Raw genomic sequence first — 20897 nt, 5'->3', positions numbered from 1 at the left:
CACACTACATGAAAACCTCTACTACCGAAGGTGGCAAAAGTATGAGATCACATGACTTGCATACCACAACAACAGAAGGTGTGAATAGTGTGTGGGCACTGCAAGGGTCCACCTCCAACATAAAGATAGAATGGTAAGAAAAATACTCTTGTAGCTTACATTCAGAGCTTAGCATCATTTCCATCTTTAAGTTTATCATGCTGAGAGAATTAAGCTTTTTATGGCTTTCAATGTTTAAGCTTCACATGGATTTGGTGCACTTTTTATAGTTGTGTAGCATGTGATTGTGTCTCACAATGCAAATAAGTTTTTATCTATGGAGAGTCATCAAAGATTCTCCTTCTAATTTCTTCTTTGCATAGTTGTGACTAGATTATTAGAATGATATCATTTTATACTTTATAACTTTGTGCTCATAAAATATGATGTTTACTTACAGAGTCAACTTGTTTTGAGAGGACATGAGCAAGCAATCTTGTGCGAGTCAACTTGTTTTGAGAGGACATGAGCATGCAATCTTGTGCATACATACATATGTGAGGCATATATTGGCCTCACATTCCTCCATGTAAACTACAATCGGTTCATTACTTGAGGAAGCCCAAAACTGTCTCCTGAGAGGCATGCGCATTAGCATGTACCTGAGAGGCAGAGCCGATTCCGCATCCAAGAAGGGCCCTTGCACTGATGATCATGGCTAGATTTTGTGCGGCAGTGCCAACTATGGTCCCGCCCATGAAGAACAAGCCAGCCGAGAGCTGCATGCTTACTTTTCTTCCAAGCTTCTGGCTCACCACAGACGCAAAGAAGTGGCTGGCAAGGCGGCCAAGTAAAGACTGGATGAGAAGAGCTGAAAGACCTGGTTGTCATACTTACAGTAATTGTCCTCCTTTGCATTTATCTTGTGTTTGTGCACGTCCGGATAAAATTTGATGAGGAAAGCATCCATGATCGACATCCCACCTGCATGAGAGTAAGCAAGTCTCTGCACTCACCGCAGAGAGAGAGAGAGAGAGAGAGAGAGAGAGAGAGAGAGAGATTACCAGCAATGACGAGGTCGTAGCCATAGATAAGGCCTCCGCTGCCCACCATGATGCATGTGAACACAACATACGCCGTTCGTCTGCTCTGCTGCTGCCGGTTTTAATGTTGAGGTGGGTTCTCCTGCCGACGATGATGATGCTGCTGCTCCGCCCTCCATCATCGACTACAGAAAGCTTACTTCGTTAACCCAGCGCTAATTAGTATTCAAGTTTCCTAATCCGCCGGGCTGCTGAAAGTAATATTTATAACTTAGGCAACTTGGGACCGTTCTACAGAAATGGAAATTTTAATCTTCACGAGATCGCCAACCTGTCTAGCGGCGGGTCTGGCTCGTCCTTACCAACAGTTTCGAATGGCCAAAAATGGCATAACCAATCTACCACACTTGGTTGATAGAATGTGGTGTTTTGTGGGGAGATCTATCACACACATACATATAAATACACACACACACACACACATATACACACAAACAATTAGGTAAGTACACATGTATACATATTTACATGCATACATGATGCATAGAGACATTCGAAAGTGAGAATAGAGCGATATAGTGCGAGTTTTTCTATAGGTGTCCATGAGTGGGCTTGAGAAACTATTGTTTGTGTGTGTGTGTGTGTGTGTGTGTGTGTTATACATCTCCCCACAATACACCACATTCTATCACCCAAGGGTGGTAGATTGGTTATGCCATTTCCCTCTTGAATAATAGGTCTTGAGTTCAACTCTCGTGGCATAGACCTTTGAAGTCTCTTGGGGTAGTTTCCTACAACGTTAAAAGTCTCTTCTTCTTCTTCTTCCTTGTTGTCATCCCTCACCATCCCGCCTTTGTCTCCCCCCCTCTTACGGTGCGCACATGCACCTTGTGCTCCTAGTCGTCGGTTGAAAACTGCAGTTTGCCCACAAAGAGACCCACCATGCCCTTCTAGGGATCCATCCCTTGCTCCACCAATGATATTGGATCATTAGACGCTTGGAGAATTTGATGCAGTAAGTGGCACACATGATGGCCTCAAGCCAAAAAGAATGCGGCAAAGCTTGACTTTTGACCATACATCGTGCCATTTCCATCAGTGACCTATTTTTCCTCTCAGCAACACCATTTTGTTGAGGTGTATAAGGCCCTGTACATTGATGTTTTATCCCACGACTAGCCAAAAATGCATTAAATTCATGAGACATATACTCCCCCCCTCGATCGGAACGGAGGGTGCCCATAGTACATTTCGAGACATTTTCAGCCATAGCCAGAAACTGTTTGAAGCACATAAAAACTTCGGACTTTGCTTTAAGCGGAAATACCCATGCAATGAAAATCATGAAGTACAGGTAATTGCCCAAGGACGGTGTTTGCATGGGTCCACAAACATCACTATGCACAAGCTGCAACCTGTATGTGGCCCGAACTGCACCATCCTTTGGAAACTTAGAACGCTGCATCTTACCCAAAATACAGCCTTCACAAACATGTTTGACAGGTGCTCCAAGAGGTGGCAAAGAAGCAACCATATCAGATTTCTGCAAACGCAGCAAACTAGCAAAATTCAGATGACCAAAACGTGCATGCCAAAGTTTTGCATCTGAAATAGCCCTTGAATCTGCAACAGCATTTGCAAATTTTTTTCACGCTTATCATATAAAGTGAGCTTTATACAGCCCATGGCACAAAAGGCCAGATGCAACAATTTCATCACCAAAACTGAGATCATGAGCTGTACATCTGTCATCCATAAATTTGACTACAAGTCCAAGTCTAGCAAGTGCGGATACAAACAAGAGATTCTTCTTGATCCCAGGTACATAAAGTGCATCAACAAGTGTAAAGGAATTGCCATTTGCAGCAGTAAGCGCAATCTTTCCAACTCCCTGAACTGGATAAGAGGCATTGTTGGCACAAGTGACACAATTCTCATGAGGGACAGACTCGAGAGAGGTGAATAATTCACGATGTGAGGTAATGTGCTTTGTAGCACCACTATCGAAATACCACACATGTGAATCTGCAGCAACTGACGAGCATGCATCATGGACAGCAGGATTGTAAGTGCACTCTACGCTAAAAGCCCATTCTGCATCAACATCAGCATCACAGTCTCCTTTCACAGAAGACTCAACAATGGCTTTATTTGTAGTGGAACCAGCATTTGCAGTGGAACCACCCTCTTTCTTCTTAGCCTCTTTGGCCTTCAACTTAGGACATGACTTGATCAAGTGATCATTAGAGTGCTATTGTGTGCCGCTTGGGGTTGCTTTTGTATGTCAACCACACAATTCTCCTAATTTATTGGCCTACCTTCTCGCCATCTCTAGTCAAAACCATGGGGAAGCATGTGTGATTTTGCCAGGGCGATGGATGGCACTCTCTCTTCCATCGGTTCTCTCTCTCTCTCTCTCTCTCTCTCTCTCTCTCTCTCTCTCTCTCTCTCTCTCTCTCACACACACACACACACACACACACACACCATCTATCTCCCACACACTCACACACACCATCTATCTCCCCCGCCTGCTGACAATCTACTAGTGCCTCAGAATTGCCTACCGAGTTCATTGTTGTGCCACTTCCTCCATGTGGTACCTATATCATTTTCGTTGTTGTAAGTCTACTTGAAGGATGTCGATGCCACCCACTCCCCAGTTTCTCCCACTCTATCCACCACTATATTGTGTTCTCATGTGCACTCGAAGCCCATCGAGCTGCCCTACTCTCGTTGCCAGTGTTGTCCGTCATGTGCACTCCGCCTATTGAACAACCCCAAAGACCTTCTTTAACTGCCTAGAGCTTCCCTACCTACATCATGCCTCTACATTGTCCTTTGTGTCTACCTAGTGCCATTGGGCCATTGGTTTCGTACCCTACTTTCTCTCCATCCCTAGTACTCACTCGTCATTCATGGCCACCTTGTGTGCAGTCGAATCAATCCTCTAAAATCAGCAGATGTAAGAAAGGATCAGGACCCGGGTATAGGTCATATATTACAAAACTTGAAAAGAACATCTACATGGATGTGTATCTACAAAGAGAAGGCTCAAAGGATAACATTTTGTTAAGATAAAAAAGAGGGGACCGAGTAAATACAAAGCAAGAAAAGCACATCTGCCAACTGAGAAAAGATAAGACAATGAAGATGCTTTGACCTGAGAAAGCATACAACATGAGATGAAGGGCTTCTTTTGCAAGACCTCCTATCTCATGAGTCCTCATGCCTAGGATTGAATCATTACAAGGGGCCTTTGTTAGTACCGACGCTTGTAGGCATTGCATAAGTGATGTACGGGCGTCTTATGCGTGGTCCAATAATTTCCAACCAAAAACATAAAAGCATCTCGCTACAAGCATCGCTTAAATGATGCAAAATTTGTGATGCTTATTGCGACGTTTGCAAACTGTCTAGCGTTGCTTAAGTGACATTGTCGCATAAGCAATGCTTGTAAGTTCAAATTTCTTTTGCAAGAAGCCACAGGGAGACATTTGCTTCTCCCGTGACTTCACTGCGAGAGAGAGAGAGAGGGAAGGGGGGGGGGGGGGGGGGGGGGGGGGGGGGGGGTGTAAAAGAGCTCATTGTGGTAGCTCATATAAGCACCCTCCCAACTCTCTCTCTCTCTCTCTCTCTCTCTCTCTCTCTCTCTCTCTCTCTCTCTCTCTCTCTCTCTCTACACATACATGCAGAGAGAGAGAGAGAGAGAGAGAAATGAATGATGTATTAACGTCTTCAAAAAGGCCAAAATGACCTATCAGATCAATCCATTACAAACTAGTGAATGTGATACCATGTTTGAGTACATAAAAATAGATACAAAAATAAATGTAGAAGTGATACTAGCTGGAACTATGTCGGGTATGTGTGACCACTGATACAATGGGTGCCCAATACAAGAGGCCCGAATATAATGTGTGGTGAATTCATCCTCATCTATACTCTAGATGTTGAGATAGTATGGATTGAATCCTCTGTTGTCTTCTCAGCAATGTTGTGAAGCTCCTCTCCTCAGTCAAGGTCATCTCGATCTCCCTAGCTCCAATGCTCGATCAATGAGAGTATTGCGGGTGTGATTATGAGTTGAGCTTTGTAGTGGTGGCTTTGTATCTATCCAGTGTCTAGTGTGAATAAATCCGTAGTCTGCTCTGGGATTGTCTCTCTGTCATAAAATCTAATATCTAACCAACCCAAATGATTTTCTCACATTAAACTGATCATTTAATGTGGGAGAATAAACGGGAACAAGGGTTAGAATATAGACATGTGCTTTCAGATCTATCTCAACACGGGGCCAATGGTAAAGGGGTCCAAATGAGAAAAGGTCTGTCAAAAGCAAGGCTAGCTAATGAAGCTTAAATACCTTAGGGCTGGCTTCATTAAAGACCTCCAAAGGTTAGTGTTAAAAAGTCCTTTGACCTTAGGTAATCTAGGGCTCAACTTGAGGTGGGAACTCGGTCCAATCTTGAGGTGCTTGTCGTGCTTGTTGAATGAGGTGCTTGAGGTTCTTGTCATGCTTGATGACTAAGGTTCTTGAGGTGGTTGTCGTGCTTGATGACTAAGATGCTTGAGGTGCTTGTCGTGCTTATCGACTAGGGAGCTTGATGTGCTTGTGGAAACACTATCCAGGCTTGAGGTGCTTTGTCATGCTTGCTGACTAAGGTGCTTGGGGGTAAGGTGCCCAAAAAGTCAAAACCCATCCCTATAAGAGAGGGGGCGAGCCCTAAAGCTATGGGGATAAGAGAGAACACACACACCCTCACACAAGGCAATCTTGGTACAAAGAAAGCAAAAAGACACTTGCCAAGCTCCTCCTCATGTCGCCTTCATGGTGTGCCTAAAGCCTATTGGTTGGCCTTCCAAGGATTCCAATGATAATTTAGTGAATTTAAGCAATTGTTTTTGCATTTATCAAGTCCTATCTCTCAAAGGCAAAAGGGGGACACTTATCCCAAGACTACCTTTGTTGCTTGTAATGCATCTTGCATGTGATTGGTCAGTCTTGTAGGGGTCCAATGAGCTTCAAGCATGAGCTACAAGGGGGGTTCGACCAAGGAAGCTAGGGTCATGCTTGGGGGGTATACTCTCGCACACACACTCATTGTGTGAAGTGCAAAGTGCAAGAGCTCCATCTCCTTCTCCAAGCTAGTAGAGAAGTTGAGAGCCTACACCAACTCTCTTGGCTATGGAATGCAAATCCAACCAAGAGCCATGCTTCAATGCTTAAGCTTGTCATCTTCTCCATCTTCATTACCATCCTATTAAGTATGCTAGCAAGAAGAGTGATGATAAGTGAGGAACTAATTCTTTCTCCTATGAAATGTTTCTTCTTCCTCTTCCCTACCCTCATTCTCCACTAGCTCTCTCCACCTTCCAAGGTGTTTGAGGCCTTGGGACTGAGGCTTAGGATAGTTAATGCTTTCTACAAAGTTTATGTTATGCTCGTGATGCATGAATATTTCCATATTCATTGCATCACCTAGGTCACAAGGAACACAAAGATTGTATTGTACCAAATCTCTCTTAATGGGAGAACCTTTAATACAAATGCCTATGGGAGGGGGGGACCGGCTCCACATAAATCGGGTCCTCAATTGTTGTCATATTCTCTAAACTCTTCTCTCTTGCAAAATTATTGTTCATGCCAAGTGAACTAAATGCTATATTTATGTTTCTACCATCAATTAAGTTCACCCTCTATGCTCATAAAGTAATTTTACAAAATTACTTTCTCTAATTTTTGCTACTCTCAAAGTTAATAGGCCATTTCCATTACATTGGTATCAAAGCATTTGGTTTCTCTTTTCTTGCTTAAGAAGAGAGGTCCTTAAGTAGCATATAAATGGTTGATTTTGCTAATTATATTAGGGTAAGTGGGATTGGGATCTATTATCGGTTTTGTTGAGCCCACTATTTGGGATATGGTGCACACCTCGGGAGCTTTGGACTTAATAATGGGGTCTTTTTAGACTTTCGTACAGCTTTACCATTATTGAGCCATAAGAAGTCCGAAAGGAGCTAGCCCTCGGTAATTCTTCAATATTAGACCCACTCCACTACTCTCTATAATTAACCACTTCGAGGCATGGGTGTAGATACTTAAGTGCCAATTTTCAAAGGCTAAGAGAAGTGGAAACTAAGGTTTTGAATTGCCAAATCATACACTAAGTAAGTACATATATTTTGTTAACCTGGCTGAAAATAACCAAGAGAGTAGAATGAACATTGATAACTTTGATTTTGCACATGAAGGTGCTAATGATGATGCCCCCATGTTTGTCAATTATCTTGTTACTAGGTTCCAGCAAGCTATGGGCAACAAGCTATGGGCAACCCTGCTTTGCAAGCCAAAGTTACTCAAAAACTTCGCGCTTATGGGAATTCCCTTCCTCTCGAAGAGGAGAGAGAGCTGAGGAGGCCTCTTGAGGAGACCCCCAAAAGAAGGCTCTCTCCCATACGAGAGGAGGAATCCAAAGAGCAAGAAAGTAATGAAACTTTAAATTCCTCTGAAGATGTGGCTCCACGAAGACGGCGGTCTAGACGATCGCCAACTCCTCCCAAGAGGAAATGTTCAACCCACAGTCCTTCTCCTCGTTACTCCTAACGGGAAGAGAGGAAACAAAGGAAGAAAAGGGCAAGAAAGAGGTCACCCTCTTCCCCTTCTTCTTCACCTTCCTCCTCTTCCGACAAAAGCTATGGCTATTCTCCTAGAGAATACAAGAGGGGAGGACATCGCAAAACATACACTGCATGGCAAAGGTCACAAAAAATCAAGAAGTTCAAAGAGGGAGGAAAGAGTATCTCTTTTCTCACCTATGATGGAACCTTTGGTGCCACCGACAAAGTATTGGACTTCATCCAGCAATTTGATACGGCCTTTGGAGAGGAGGGCTTCACAGAGTCCTCTAAGCTATGCCATGTAGCTATGCACTTCTAGAAATCGGCTCGTTAATGGTGGGCTAGCCTTTGTGGCAACGGAGAGGCCCCAAAGACATGGAAAACTCTACGAGTTTCCATCATGAAGCAATTCCTTGCAAGTGATGCAAAGGACAAAGTGCTCACCGGATGGCGGAGTTTGAATCTTCTCTCCCATGATTCTATTCACAAATATGTAAAGAAGTTTTGGGACTTACATCTCAAGGCTACTCTTCCAAAAGATAGACTTTGCCGAGCAAAAGCAATAGTTTTGTGCGGGATTACCTGAAGAGATGGCCGAGTATGTCAACTCCCAACGGCCTGGTTCTAGTACCGAAGTAATCCACCACACCATGGTTCCTTTGCGTATCAATTTCCAACAAGGGGCTAGACGGAATGTCAAGCCCATGGAAGACAAAGACAAAAATGATGCAAATGGGAAAACCAATGCCCAAAATCCTTCCCAAGTCAATTTCCAACAATAAAAATAAAAATCGGTCCAAGGAGAAGGGAGTTTACAAAGGTAAAAAAAAACTCTCTCCTGAAGAGCTTGAAGCTTTTTGCAAGGACCATAAATGTTTTAAGTGTGGGGAGCAAGGACATGGCTATCGTTCTTGCCCCAAGAGAAATGCTCGCAAATGAGACTCCTAGATCTTCCACCATTGAATCTCCAAAAGAGGATGCTCATCGCAAAGGTGCACCTCTCTCCTATGCTTGGGGAAAGGTAAGGGAGCATGATGCCTTCATCTTGTTTGACCCTGGCTCTACTCACAACTTCATATCAACAGAGTTGGCCACCAAGTTGGGCATTCAAGATTTTTAGATGGGAGATGTTGTAACTGTCGATAGTGCTTTCAAGGGACAACGAGCCTCCGTTACTCCCTTGATTGGGAAGTTGAGGCTCCATGTCCAAAGCTATGTCAACAAAGAAAACTTTTCCATCTCTCCTCTCCAACATGAGGATGCTATCCTAGGGGCACCATGGTTCAACCGCATGGTTGCCAACATGAAGTTCCCTGAAAGGAGAATCTACTTCACCTACAGGGGAAAGAACATGTATATAGATGCTAGTGATTTTGGTCATACTATACCACTTGTAAATTCACCTGCGTTTGATAAATCAATGATAAGTCAAAGAGTCCGTAAAAGGTCCTCATGTTTCATCAAATGTAAATAGTAGGAATCAAGAAGAGTTAGACTTGTCTAATTTTCTAAAAGGATTCCAAGATGTGTTCATAGATGATATTCGTATAGACATACCTCCAAAACAAGGGGATGATGACCATCGAATTGAGCTCCTACAAGGAATCTCACCCCCTAACAAGTCTCCTTATTGAGTTTCTCAAGCTCAACAAGAGGAGATCATGAGGCAAGTACAAGAATTGGCTGACAAAGAGATGGTGACGCCTAACTCCTCTCCCTTTTGTTCTCCAGTCCTTTTAGTGCAAAAGAAAGATGGTATATACCGTTGTCGTGCAGCTCCACTGCCATGATGAGAAAAAGATCAGAGAAATGCAAGATAAGCTTCTTTGAAGCCTACTTGATTACTGGTCAGTGATGAGGGCTTGTTAACAGGCCAAGTCTAATGATTAATGTATGCCAGATGCGGCTTTAAAGGGCCAATTGATGCCTTAATGATGCCAAAAATGGACTATACTTAAAGTGAGCACAAATGGAATATTATAATCCAAAACTGCAGTGCTTGATGATCTCTACCGGCTTGTCTTTACGGCTCGTCGATTGGAGCCACGGTGAAGAAGTTATGGCACTTTGAAGTTTGAGTTAATGCAGATCCGTACCGGATTGGGCAACTGCAGCTGAGGTGACAGAAATTAAATGAATGCACGAGCCTGAAGTTCTCACTTTGTGGAGCACGTCGGTCTTTTCAGATCAGCAATCGGAGTTATGGTTGCCAAGATATGAGCCGTTAAATATTCACCGGGGGCCGGCTCCGAGCCAGTCAGGTCGGCTTGGGCAGTGTGCCATCTGGGAATTTTACAGCCCTACAGGTTTTGTATGCATTCTATGAATTTACGGCGCGTCAGATATAGCCCAGGTTGATTGGATAATCTGGATTAAGGTCGGTGTCAGTTGCCGATGCGACTGAGTTGGGTTATTTTGGCATTATTCGAGATATCGAAGTCGACAATAAAAATTCACGATGATATTGTTAGTCGAGGACTGCTGAAGGAGGTTGCTGTGCTTGACAATGCCTTGGCCGATTTGTATGCCAAATGTGATGCCCTTCACAAAGCACGGCCGCCCAGGAGTTGAGGCCACTCGCCCAGCTAAGGCCGCCCATAGCTTAAATCAATGTGGCCGCCCAATGCTTGGCATTCCTAGGTCGGCGTGTATGCAAAATGTGATGCCCTTTACGGCCGCCCAATGGAGTGCTTGGCATTGTTTACTCGATATGTCTGCCAAATTTAATGCTTGGCAATGCCTTGGTCGGCATGTATGCTAAATGTGGTACCCGAAAGAAACAAGGGCATGGCCGCCCACTCAACCTATGGCCGCCCGCCCATAACCTTAGGAGAAATGGCCGCCCAATTAAGGGCATGGCCAATGGCCACTTAAGAGATGTGAAAGAACGAGGAGGAAATGGCGTGGAAGCAACAGGCAGCGGGGGCGAGCGCAGAGAGGAGGAAAGATGGTCGCGGCGGCTTGCAGGGTGCTCTAACGAGCTCGTGGAAGAGACGTAAAATTCTGAGGAGGCTATGGCGCTCCCTTTCGGCACCAGCGGGATCGTCATCGGCGCGGTTGAATTTCTCGCTGCCACGTCAGCAGGAGGGCAGTTTTATGCCTCCCTAGCAACGACGGCGCCGTCGTTGCTAAGGGAGGATGCATGCTATTAATAGAAGGTTTTCTTTTGCATGAGGTAGGCAAGTTAACGAAGGAAAGGATTTGCAAGGAAGGCAAGGGGAAGGCGAGGACTCTTGCTCTCTCGATCTGTCTCTCGACCTCGGCTAAGGAAGACAAGCAACGGGGAACTCTCTCTCTCAACCTTGGCTACTAAAGCAAGGAGTTCTCTTCTCTCTCTCTCTCTCGGCTTAGCAAGGAGGACTTCCTCTCCCTCTCGAGCTTGAACAATAAGCAATCAATGCGAGAGCTTGTCAAAGCGAATCAAAAGTAAACTTAAAAAGGGCAAGCTTGGTCGAGGTAGCAAGGCGGAAAGTTTGTCGAGGCATGAAAGCAGGAAGTTACAGGATAATTGACACTAACTGATGCTTAATGATTAAGGCAGTGAGAAGAGTCAAAGCTTACAGAATCCGCGAGGTATTTGAAGAAGATGAAGTGACATAAGAAGATTTCCATCACCAACATCAGAAGTTGATCAAGCATTTTGTTAAGTTCGGTGTCGTTAACGGCTCGGATAATCTTGTAAACGGGAGCTTAAGCTCTTAATTAGCAAATGATCCAAGTAACGGTGCTGTTAACAGCCCGCCTTGGCTAAAGATTAAATTGTACTCAAACATATTAATTGATTTAATTGATGATTGCGGTGATTGGAAGAGCTGTCATCGTCTCTTGTTCTCTCTCTTTCACACCTCCCACAGCTAGAGGCCCGGCGCCTACCCGGCTCACGTAGAGAACACATATCCCCCGACACCGTATGTGTGTGGACTATCGAGCACTAAATCATATCACTATCAAAAACAGATTTCTCATGCCTTGGCTAGGAGATATGTTTCATCGGCTAGAATGCTTTACCTAGATCACTAGGATTGACCTTAAAAGTGGCTATCATCAAATAAGGATAGTGGATGAAGATATCCTAAAGACGCGTTTCGCACAACGTTTGGTCTTTATGTATATCTAGTCATGCCTTTTGGCTTGACTAAGACACCGGTGGAGAGGGGGAATGGGGGAACACGCCCAACACACAAATCGAGATGCCGTCTATAGCTCAGGGCACACACAACACCCCAATCCACTTAGTGAGCACCTTCGACTCACTGAATTCACAGTATCGCACACACGATCAAACACAATTTGACGCACCGCAGTGCACACGCACTTAAATAGACCACCAATCAACCCGCACCCACAAAACGGCTACAATCATCGCCTACCCTTGCACACATACCACTCTCTCTCTCTCTCTCTCTCTCTCTCTCTCTCTCTCTTTGCACACACACTCATCGGGGGGGCGCATACGCCATCACACACCTGGCATCACATGCAACAGAACAGAGCAGCAGAAAGGGGGAGGAAGGAAATAGCACGACAAGAAACGCCCGTTTTCAATGGGGGGAACTCACTCCCTGCTCAAAAAAAACACTATAGCCGCACTCGACTTCACAAAATACATAGGGGGAGGCGCCCTCTCGGCCCTCTGTAGACAAAAACCACTCTTGTCTCTTTTCCCTATGGCTCCCAAGTCTCACGAGATGACAAAAAGCCCTCCAAAATGATCAAAAAGACTCCTTTATAGAGGGGGAGCACCCATTTTTAGCATGTTTGGCCTCTTTCGGACACATGGCGAGCTCGTTTAGACTCTTTTGCATAGTTTTTTTATCTCATTCTCTCACTCTCACTCGCCTACCCTGCTGCTGTGGGACCCTACCCTTACCTGAGGGGGGGAGGCAATAGCGATGTCGCTATTGCCCTCCTCCTCCTCGTCAAAATTTCGGCTGCGGGACCATCTCCCCATTGTGGCCGCCACGTCATCACATCCAGCGCCGACGCCGCCTCCACACAACGCGCGGTCACGCCACTGCACCGCCACCCCTTGTCAACTGCCGCCAAAACCAGGCGTCTCCGCCCTGCGCAGCGCCACAGGCGCTTTCCGCCATAGCCCACGAGCTCCAAGAGCTCTCCACACCTTTTGATACCCTTGAGAGGTACTCGCCCCAGCCTTTATACGGCGGGCCTATGCCTTCTATCTGCGCAGGTGGGGTGATCACCCTGGCATGTGGCGGCTTCGCATGCCTTAAGCCTCAAGCCCTTGATAACAAGCAAAACCCCATTGTGTTTTTAACCAAAAAACTTTGCAGCCTGCCTTTACCTGGTTCTCCTATACTGTCCCCATCTCCTACTGCCAAGCCGCAAAGACCTTCTGAAGCTTCACTTTCCCGGCTCCAACCACATCCTCCATCTCTGCATTTTGACCCCTTGGTGCCCTCGAACTAAAGCCTCCAAAACGGAAAAAAACCATCTGCAATTGTTCACCACCCTAATGCTCCCAACTTCATTTCGCTGTATCTGACCGACCGAGCATCCGATTGGCGTGCAGTTGATTCCAAATAACTCCACATGGTGAACACTCACACCGAGAACCTTGCCAAGGCTCAAAAAACGCCAGATGGCACATCTTCTAATGCGGCCAAGTGGGCTCAGACCTGGCCCCCGGAAAATCTTTAACTGACCATATCTTGCTCACCAGAGCTCTGATTCGCATTCCGAGAAGTTAGGCATGCTCCGTAACTCGATCTCTACACATGTATCCATTCACACCTACATGGGCCACATGTCCCCAGCTGCCCTGTCCATCGGGGATCTGCTACACACTTCAACTTTAAACTGCAATATCTTGCACACCGGGGCGCCGTTTGACAAGCCGTCTGGACCGGCTTCTAGAGCACGCTGATGACCACATTCTAGCACATAAAACCCACATCTCAGGCACAGAAGGCCACCAACCTGCTTGGATTTTGCAGCACGCCTTTGGCCTAAAAAACCGCTTTGAGCATACACCTCCGCTATCCCTTGGCTGCCTAGGGCCTTGGCACCTGCCCTAGCCTTCTGCACTGCACTCACATGCTGCCTCTGCCTGGCATTGACCATCTCCTAGCTTGGACCAACTTTAGTTGCACCATCATTGCCCACCCCCTCGTTGAACATTTATGTTCAACCACACATGGACTTATTGCACTAGAAAACTGCACACCAAAACAACCTCTCTGTACACTACAAAACACCTAACATTATGTGGAGCTCCTTTGCAAGTTTCTGAACTTCCACAACATTATGATGGAAATTTGTGCTTTGAGTTTCCTGCTACTTAGGATAAAACAAAACGAATGTCAAGGATGGAACAACGCTTTGATGGTCACTTGTGGATTTGCCCATATGTTACAACCATGGCGATAGCATGCACAATTTGTCTAAGCCATTTTTTACCTTGATTATCTAAGAGTGATTTTGGAATCATTGCAAGGAGAGGCACTCTACCTTGCTGCTTTTCATTGAACAGAGTACTTGGAAAAGGGATGGTGCACAACTAGAGTGAAGAAAGAGAGCGCCTATGAAAAAAAAAAAAGCAATGGCTTTAAAAAAAAAGATGAGCACTGCAGCATATAATCAATGGCCTATATATATATATATATATATATAGAGAGAGAGAGAGAGAGAGAGAGAGAGAGAGAGATTCATTGTTGTTGATCACACATTCTGGCACATCGCCTACTTGGTTAGCTAACAAAAGAGAAAATGGAGCCTTCCTTTGGTCTCCACCTTGGTCGCTCTTCCATCTTTGAAAATCAGCCCCTCATCTCTTTCATGAGTGCGCAATCCCTCAAGGTTTTTACGACAAGGTACAAGGAGAAGTGATGAGAAGCAAAGAGTCTTCTTGGCTGTGGGGGGATCCCATATTCTCATGCAACAACTTCCATGGTCCTGGCAACAACCAATTGGCTTAAAAAGTGATCATGGAGTGTCTCTATTTGGTGCTGCATTAATTCCAGGAAGTGTGGTAATGTACGATGCTTCAAGAGTGAGATTGCAAGCTAGCAGGCAAGCAGAGGTGCTAAATTAGATTGTGTTTGAGCTACCTCTAGAGAATCCTTTAGCAGAAACTAGACCTTTGTGGGAGCCAATCATACATACCCCATCACAAGTCGTTGGTGGTGCTCTTCTTGGTTGCTTTATAGTGTTGCTATTGCATATGATGTCAAGGGAGGGCATAGCCTGATGAAGCATTGCCATGGATGCACTGCAAATTTTACCCTGCAGTTGTGTACCTTGATTTCTAGCAATCATTGAGAGTGATCAAACACCACACGCACATAGAGAGAGAGAGAGCAGTTATTGTGGCACACAAAGAGTACTTCTTTCCTGTGGACGAGTGTAGGTGGGTCTGTTTTTGTTGTGTTTGTGCATGTGAGGATGAGATTTGTGACATGCAAATCGAGAGATATACATCATCATCTACAGCTGCAATGAACTGGTCAGTTGAAAATAACAAATCCGTATTCAACACGTTATTCAATATGTATGTCAAGCGTCGTGTACTTGTGCAAGTGCAACAAGTCCTTGACGAGCTGGTGTGCTCAACACTGCTCGATATGTATGCCAATTGTGGTGCACTTCAAAAGCATCTTGATGAGTGTTTGAGGATAAATCAAATGGGCGCCTAATTGGTCAGACACGTACTTGGACACCACATTTATAGTTTATTATTTTTCCGAGCTAGTGTAGTAATACTCTGTGTAAATCCTGATTCCAAAGTAGTTGTCAATTCCTTGAGTTCTAATTCTGTCAAAGACAATTGTAAAGGTACTTGTGAACCCGCCACTCGCCATTTAGAAAGCGCTAGGTATAAAGGTCAGTAATTGTAATGTGAAAGGAGGCGTATCTTTAGAAGAAGAAGGGAGCTCAAAAACGTACGCTCAAGCTACGAGCTGCTCCGAACTTGTAATGATCGCAGCTAATGATTTGCTAATCCGTTTTCAAATATGAAACTTGCATTGGGTTCCTCTCTCTTTGCTCTTTAATTTAAGTGCAAGAATTGTCAATTTTGATGTGGTTCGCGACTACGTGTCTGTGGGCTATAATTGTAGATTTGAGTGCTTAAATTGCTGTTTTTAATTGTTTTGACCGTAGGAGAGTGTTCTTAGACCATAGGACGACAGTTCCGGATAGTTCTATTGCAGTTTTTAGGACCTTTTTCATGATAGATCGTGATTTTGGTACCTTGTCCGATTGCATCCAGATTTGCTCGGATAGTGCCCCTAGGTGTCCTAGACCTCCTCCTAAAGTTCCGTTGCATTTTGAGTCCGTTCGCTATTTTGACAAATGTGGTGCACTTCAAAAGAAGCTTGAGGAGCTTACTGTTTGAAATGGCATTTCTTGGAATGCACTAATTTTGTGGGATACCCACAACAGGAACAGGGACAAAAATCTCCACGTAACTTTCACCAGAAGCAGAGTGATGGCATTTGTCCAGATGAAATCACCTATGCGTGCATCTTGAAGGCATGCAGGGCCATGAAACTCTAGCTTGTTTGCACAGACACACACACAGAGCAGTTTTTGCAGCACATAGAGAATACTTCTTTCATGTGGACGAGTGTAGGTGGGTCTGTTTTTTTTGTGCTTGTGCATGTGAGGATGAGATCAATGATATGCGAATCGAGAGATTTACATTGTAATCTGTAGCTGCAATGGACTGGTCAATTGAATATAACACATCCTTATCCAACATGTTAGTCAGTATGTATGTCAAGCATGGTGTACTTGTGCGAGTGCAACAAGTCCTTGAGGAGCTGTTGTGCTGGACACTGCTCGATATGTATGCAAAATGTGGTGCACTTCAAGAGCAGCTTGAGGAGCTTAGTGTTTGAAACGACATCTCTTGGAATGCACTTATTTTGCGGGATACCCACAATGGAACCACGGATAAAAAGCTCTAGCCTAATTTCAACAAATGGAAAGTGATGGCCTTTGTCCAGATGAAATCACCTACGCGTGCATCTTGAAGGCATGCAGGGCTAGGGAACTCTGGGCTGTTTGCAGAGAAAGAGAGAGAGAGAGAGAGAGAGAGAGAGAGAGAGAGAGAGAGAGAGAGAGAGAGAGAGAGAGAGAGAGAGAGAGAGAGAGAGAGAGAGAGAGAGAGAGAGAGAGAGAGAGAGAGAGAGAGAGAGAGAGAGAGAGAGAGAGAGAAGTTATTGCGGCACATAGAGAATACTTATTTCCTGTGGACAAGTGTAGGTGGGTCTGTTTTTGTTGTGCTTTTGCATGTGAGGATGAGATCTGTGACATACAAGTTGAGAGATTTACATCGTCATCTGCAGCTGCAACAAACTCGTTAGTTGAAAATAAAAAATACTTATCCAACACTTTAGTCAATATGTATGTCAAGCATGGTGTTCTTGTGCAAGTGCAACAAGTCCTCCACGAGCTGTTGTGCTTGACACTACTCTATATGTATGCCAAATGTGGTGCACTTCAAAAGTATCCTGAGGAGCTTACTGTTTGAAATGGCATCTCTTAGAATGCACTTATTTTGTGGGATACCCACAACAAGAACGGGGACAAAAAGCTCTAGGCTGCTTTCGGCAGATGCAAAGTGATGGCCTTTGTCCAGATGAAATCACCTATGCGTACATCTTGAAGGCATGCAGGGCTAGGAAACTTTGGGTTGTTTGGAAAGAGAGAGAGAGAGAGAGAGAGAGAGAGAGAGAGAGAGAGAGAGAGAGAGAGAGAGAGAGAGAGAGAGAGAGAAGTTTTTGCGGCACACTGAGAATACTTCTTTCCTGTGGACGAGTGTAAGTGGGTCTATTCTGTTGTGCCTATGTAATAGATGTTAGAAACTCATATATTCAATGTGAAAATGGGATATACTACTGGGCATTATATAGGAATGGGTCCCACAATGGAGACCTTGCTTTCTCGAGTTGAATCTCAGCAAACTCCAACTCCAACCAACGTGGCCCGTCTATTACACGAGGCTGTTGCAGGGACTCCAATGTATATGCAACCAATTTTGCATGGAGACAAAGAAACAGTACAACACAAAAAGAGGGGTAGAACAGGAACAAGTAGCTCCCATTGCCCGGAATATGTCATGGAATCTAGGCAACAAAACCATTGCGGTCAACCCAAAATAATCAAGTTTGATAGCCAAGGACCGGGTATTTCTAACATTCCGCTGCAAATTAGTGATAGTGATAATGATATTGGATCTCAAAAAGAAACAACCACACCTTTGTCATCTCAAAGAAACAGTGTGTTTGAGAGTGATGTGCCACGCCCTCAGTGGGCCATGAGGAGAATGCCCATTCAAAGTCAAAGAAAGTGTTTTGGAATAATAGGGAGAAAAGATTGTGACAATATCTTGCATAGTCATTCTATTGGTCTTGTTTTTCCATGTATATGGTCTGAAAGAATGTTCAAGGGTAAAACAATTGAGCAATGGTTATGGTTGTGTAATCATGATATTTTGCATACTCGATCAATCAAAAGACAAGTCAAAGATTTACCTCCTGCTTCGAATGTTTGGCTGCTAGCAAGAGGGACAAATATCTCCACACAGGAACTTGCAGCACTATATCAGAGTGGATTTAGGATAGAGAATGCAATGGTAAATGCGCAAGCTCTGGCTGGCGACTGCGAAGAAGGTGGTGGTAGCTCGCGGAAGAAAAAGTGGAGGCATGGAATTTCTAAAGAGGCCATGAGAAATTGGAAGCATGTAATAGTATGACATTTATATTTTTGAATGAAGTGAAAAGGTCTCAAGAGCATGTAGTTTTTCGAGTTCTCACTGAAAATAGTTATGAGATTCATATAAAAGGGAGTCCGGCATGCATGTGTCCGGATTTTCAAAAGTTAGAGAAGACAAACAAATCCTTTTGGGCATGCAAACATATGTACGATGTGTACAGTGCTCGGACTTGAACCTACCGGGAGCACATGATTATTCATCAGCCAACCCTCTCACCAATGGACATCACCTTTATTCTTGGACAACCAAGGAGGATTTCTCCCCCCATTTAATTACTGTTGGTTTGGAATGCATCTTTCACTAAACTAGATAATTGTTCTATGATATTAAAGTGTTTTTTTTGCATTTATTCTAGTTTATTTCACTTGTGATTATTTATCTTGGAAAAACATTGTTTATGCAGCACATGATTTCAAATTTCAAGCAAAAGGTAGAAGCAACTTCCAAGCTATTTGGGAGCAAATTACTTGCCTTTTAGAGTGACTATTACATTTATGGAATGTAATGCCTTTTTTGTACTCTAATTTTGGTCCTATCCTGTGGTAGTTAAGTGAATGCACTTACATCCTCAAACTTACGTTGTTTCAGCTTGACGAAAATAGTATTGTATCTATTTGGCATGATTTTTGACTTTATCGCATGTGTATATGCTTGTTTACGGGTCGCCGCGACGGACGTCCATAACATAGCTCTCAAGCATCAACATATTTATCAATACAAGGGAAGTGACCAGGATGAGGCGTGGAAACTCACTAGGGTGTCAATCCTAATGAAGTGAACTCGATGAGATGCATCTACTAACTCTACAAGAAAATCAAACACACTATCGCTAAGTAATCTGACTATGTCCTTCTACACAGCTCTACAGTCGTCACGCCCGTTTACCATGCAAATCTATTCGGAATCGCACAAAACTTGGAGGGAAGCTATAGGGGACTATCAGGATCATATCCTATCACTGTCACAGCATTCTGGAGAGGTACAAAAATCACGATCGTTCCTCCCAAAGTGAGAAAAAACAGCGAACAGGTGATCCTAATCGGTCGTTTTAGGGTCCCTAAAGTCTCTCCTAGGGTCAAAACAACATAAAATATGCATATAGACACTCAAAACAACAATTTAAGGTCTCAAACTCGTAGTTAAAATCCTACACCGAATCTTGAATGATTACACTTGAATGGAAGAGCAAAGTAAAAGTAACACAATGCAATAAACGAATCTAAATTTAGATTACCGTAGCCACAATAGCGAAGATTACAATTTGGAGCAAGAATGAGCTCTCAAACGTATGCTATCTTCTCATCATCTCTTCAAAAAGATGATGTTCAAACTTACAAAAAATGACCTTTATAGTTAAGGTCGTTACAAATGGCTTGTTCGGCCAAAAGCTCCTAAACTTCTAACTGGCGCTCTAATATACAAATGCTCCCAGAAGAATAATCATAAATCCTTTGACTAGTTCTCGCCTTAGAGATACTCTCTTACAAAAGAATTTTACAAAGGTTTCTCATAAAAATATGACCCTTCTATGGAAACGGCCGCTTGTTGCTTCATTCGTCAAACACTCCCCCCTTCCTTATCCTTGCATGCCCTCGTGCATGTTCAGTGCTTTGGCCATTGATGTGGCTCCAATGAAGCAAGTGTTTTTGAAAAGCTTCTTGTTCGAAGGACAACTTCTAGGGCTTCTTGATGCTATCTGAAAGGATTTTCACTTAATGTGTGTTGGTATTCTGCGTACCGTGCCTTGAGGTCCTTCGCCATAGGATGGAAGATCCTTGAGTCGATTTCGAAGAACCTTGTGACGAAGGCCTCTTCGAATGTCTACAAGAAGTGTGAAGGCAGGTACATTAGCCTGGAGTACATTGCCATCAATATGTGTTGTGGCGGGGAATCCTGGAGATTCCAACAGATCCCTCTATGCCCTTCCAAGAACAGATTCCACGGATGATCGTCGCCTTCAGTGTATTTAAACACCTAGATGCAGGTGATGATCATCCGGGCTATCTTTACTAGCATTTGACAAGCCACGTAGGGGACATCCCGCAACAAGGTGATTGTGGAATTCAATGTGTTGACCACGTAGGCTACTGTAGGAGGCTGCTGCGCTGTCAAGACTAGGTAGTTCAGCTTTTGCTACCTTGAGCCCTTCCATGTGGAAAAATCCCTCCACGTGCGTCTTCTAGGGACTGGGCAGAAAGTAGGATCTATTTGTATACGCTGAGGAGCGTTGTGATAGTTAGTTAGATCCTGTGGCCGTTTGTCCAACCACTTTTGCCTCCACTTTGGGTGGTCATCGACAAGTATCTGGGCTTCTTCCGTTGTCAGTGCAATGCCTTCGTAACCCCCGTCTTTGTTTCGTGGGAGGGTTGGCCGCATCTTTTCCTTCCACAAAATTGCTTCATGGCATATCAAAAGAAGTGGTAGGTACTCATGCCCAAACCCTTCCACCTTCTCTTCTGGCTGTAAGTAGGCCGGGGCCATTGACTCCATTATCTTCTTTTCATAGAGCATGT

At 44.3% G+C, this 20897-nt stretch overlaps 1 pseudogene; it reads right to left on the bottom strand.

Moving 5' to 3' along the window:
• Nucleotides 1–587: 587 nt before the first annotated feature.
• On the bottom strand, nucleotides 588–13038 carry LOC147443102 (sugar transport protein MST4 pseudogene; annotated as a pseudogene).
• Nucleotides 13039–20897: the final 7859 nt, after the last annotated feature.

Source organism: Adiantum capillus-veneris, chromosome 14 (genome assembly GCF_014529385.1).
Source record: "Adiantum capillus-veneris isolate H3 chromosome 14, ASM1452938v2, whole genome shotgun sequence".
Taxonomy (NCBI): domain Eukaryota; kingdom Viridiplantae; phylum Streptophyta; class Polypodiopsida; order Polypodiales; family Pteridaceae; genus Adiantum; species Adiantum capillus-veneris.
This window is presented reverse-complemented; position numbering and strand designations above follow the sequence as displayed.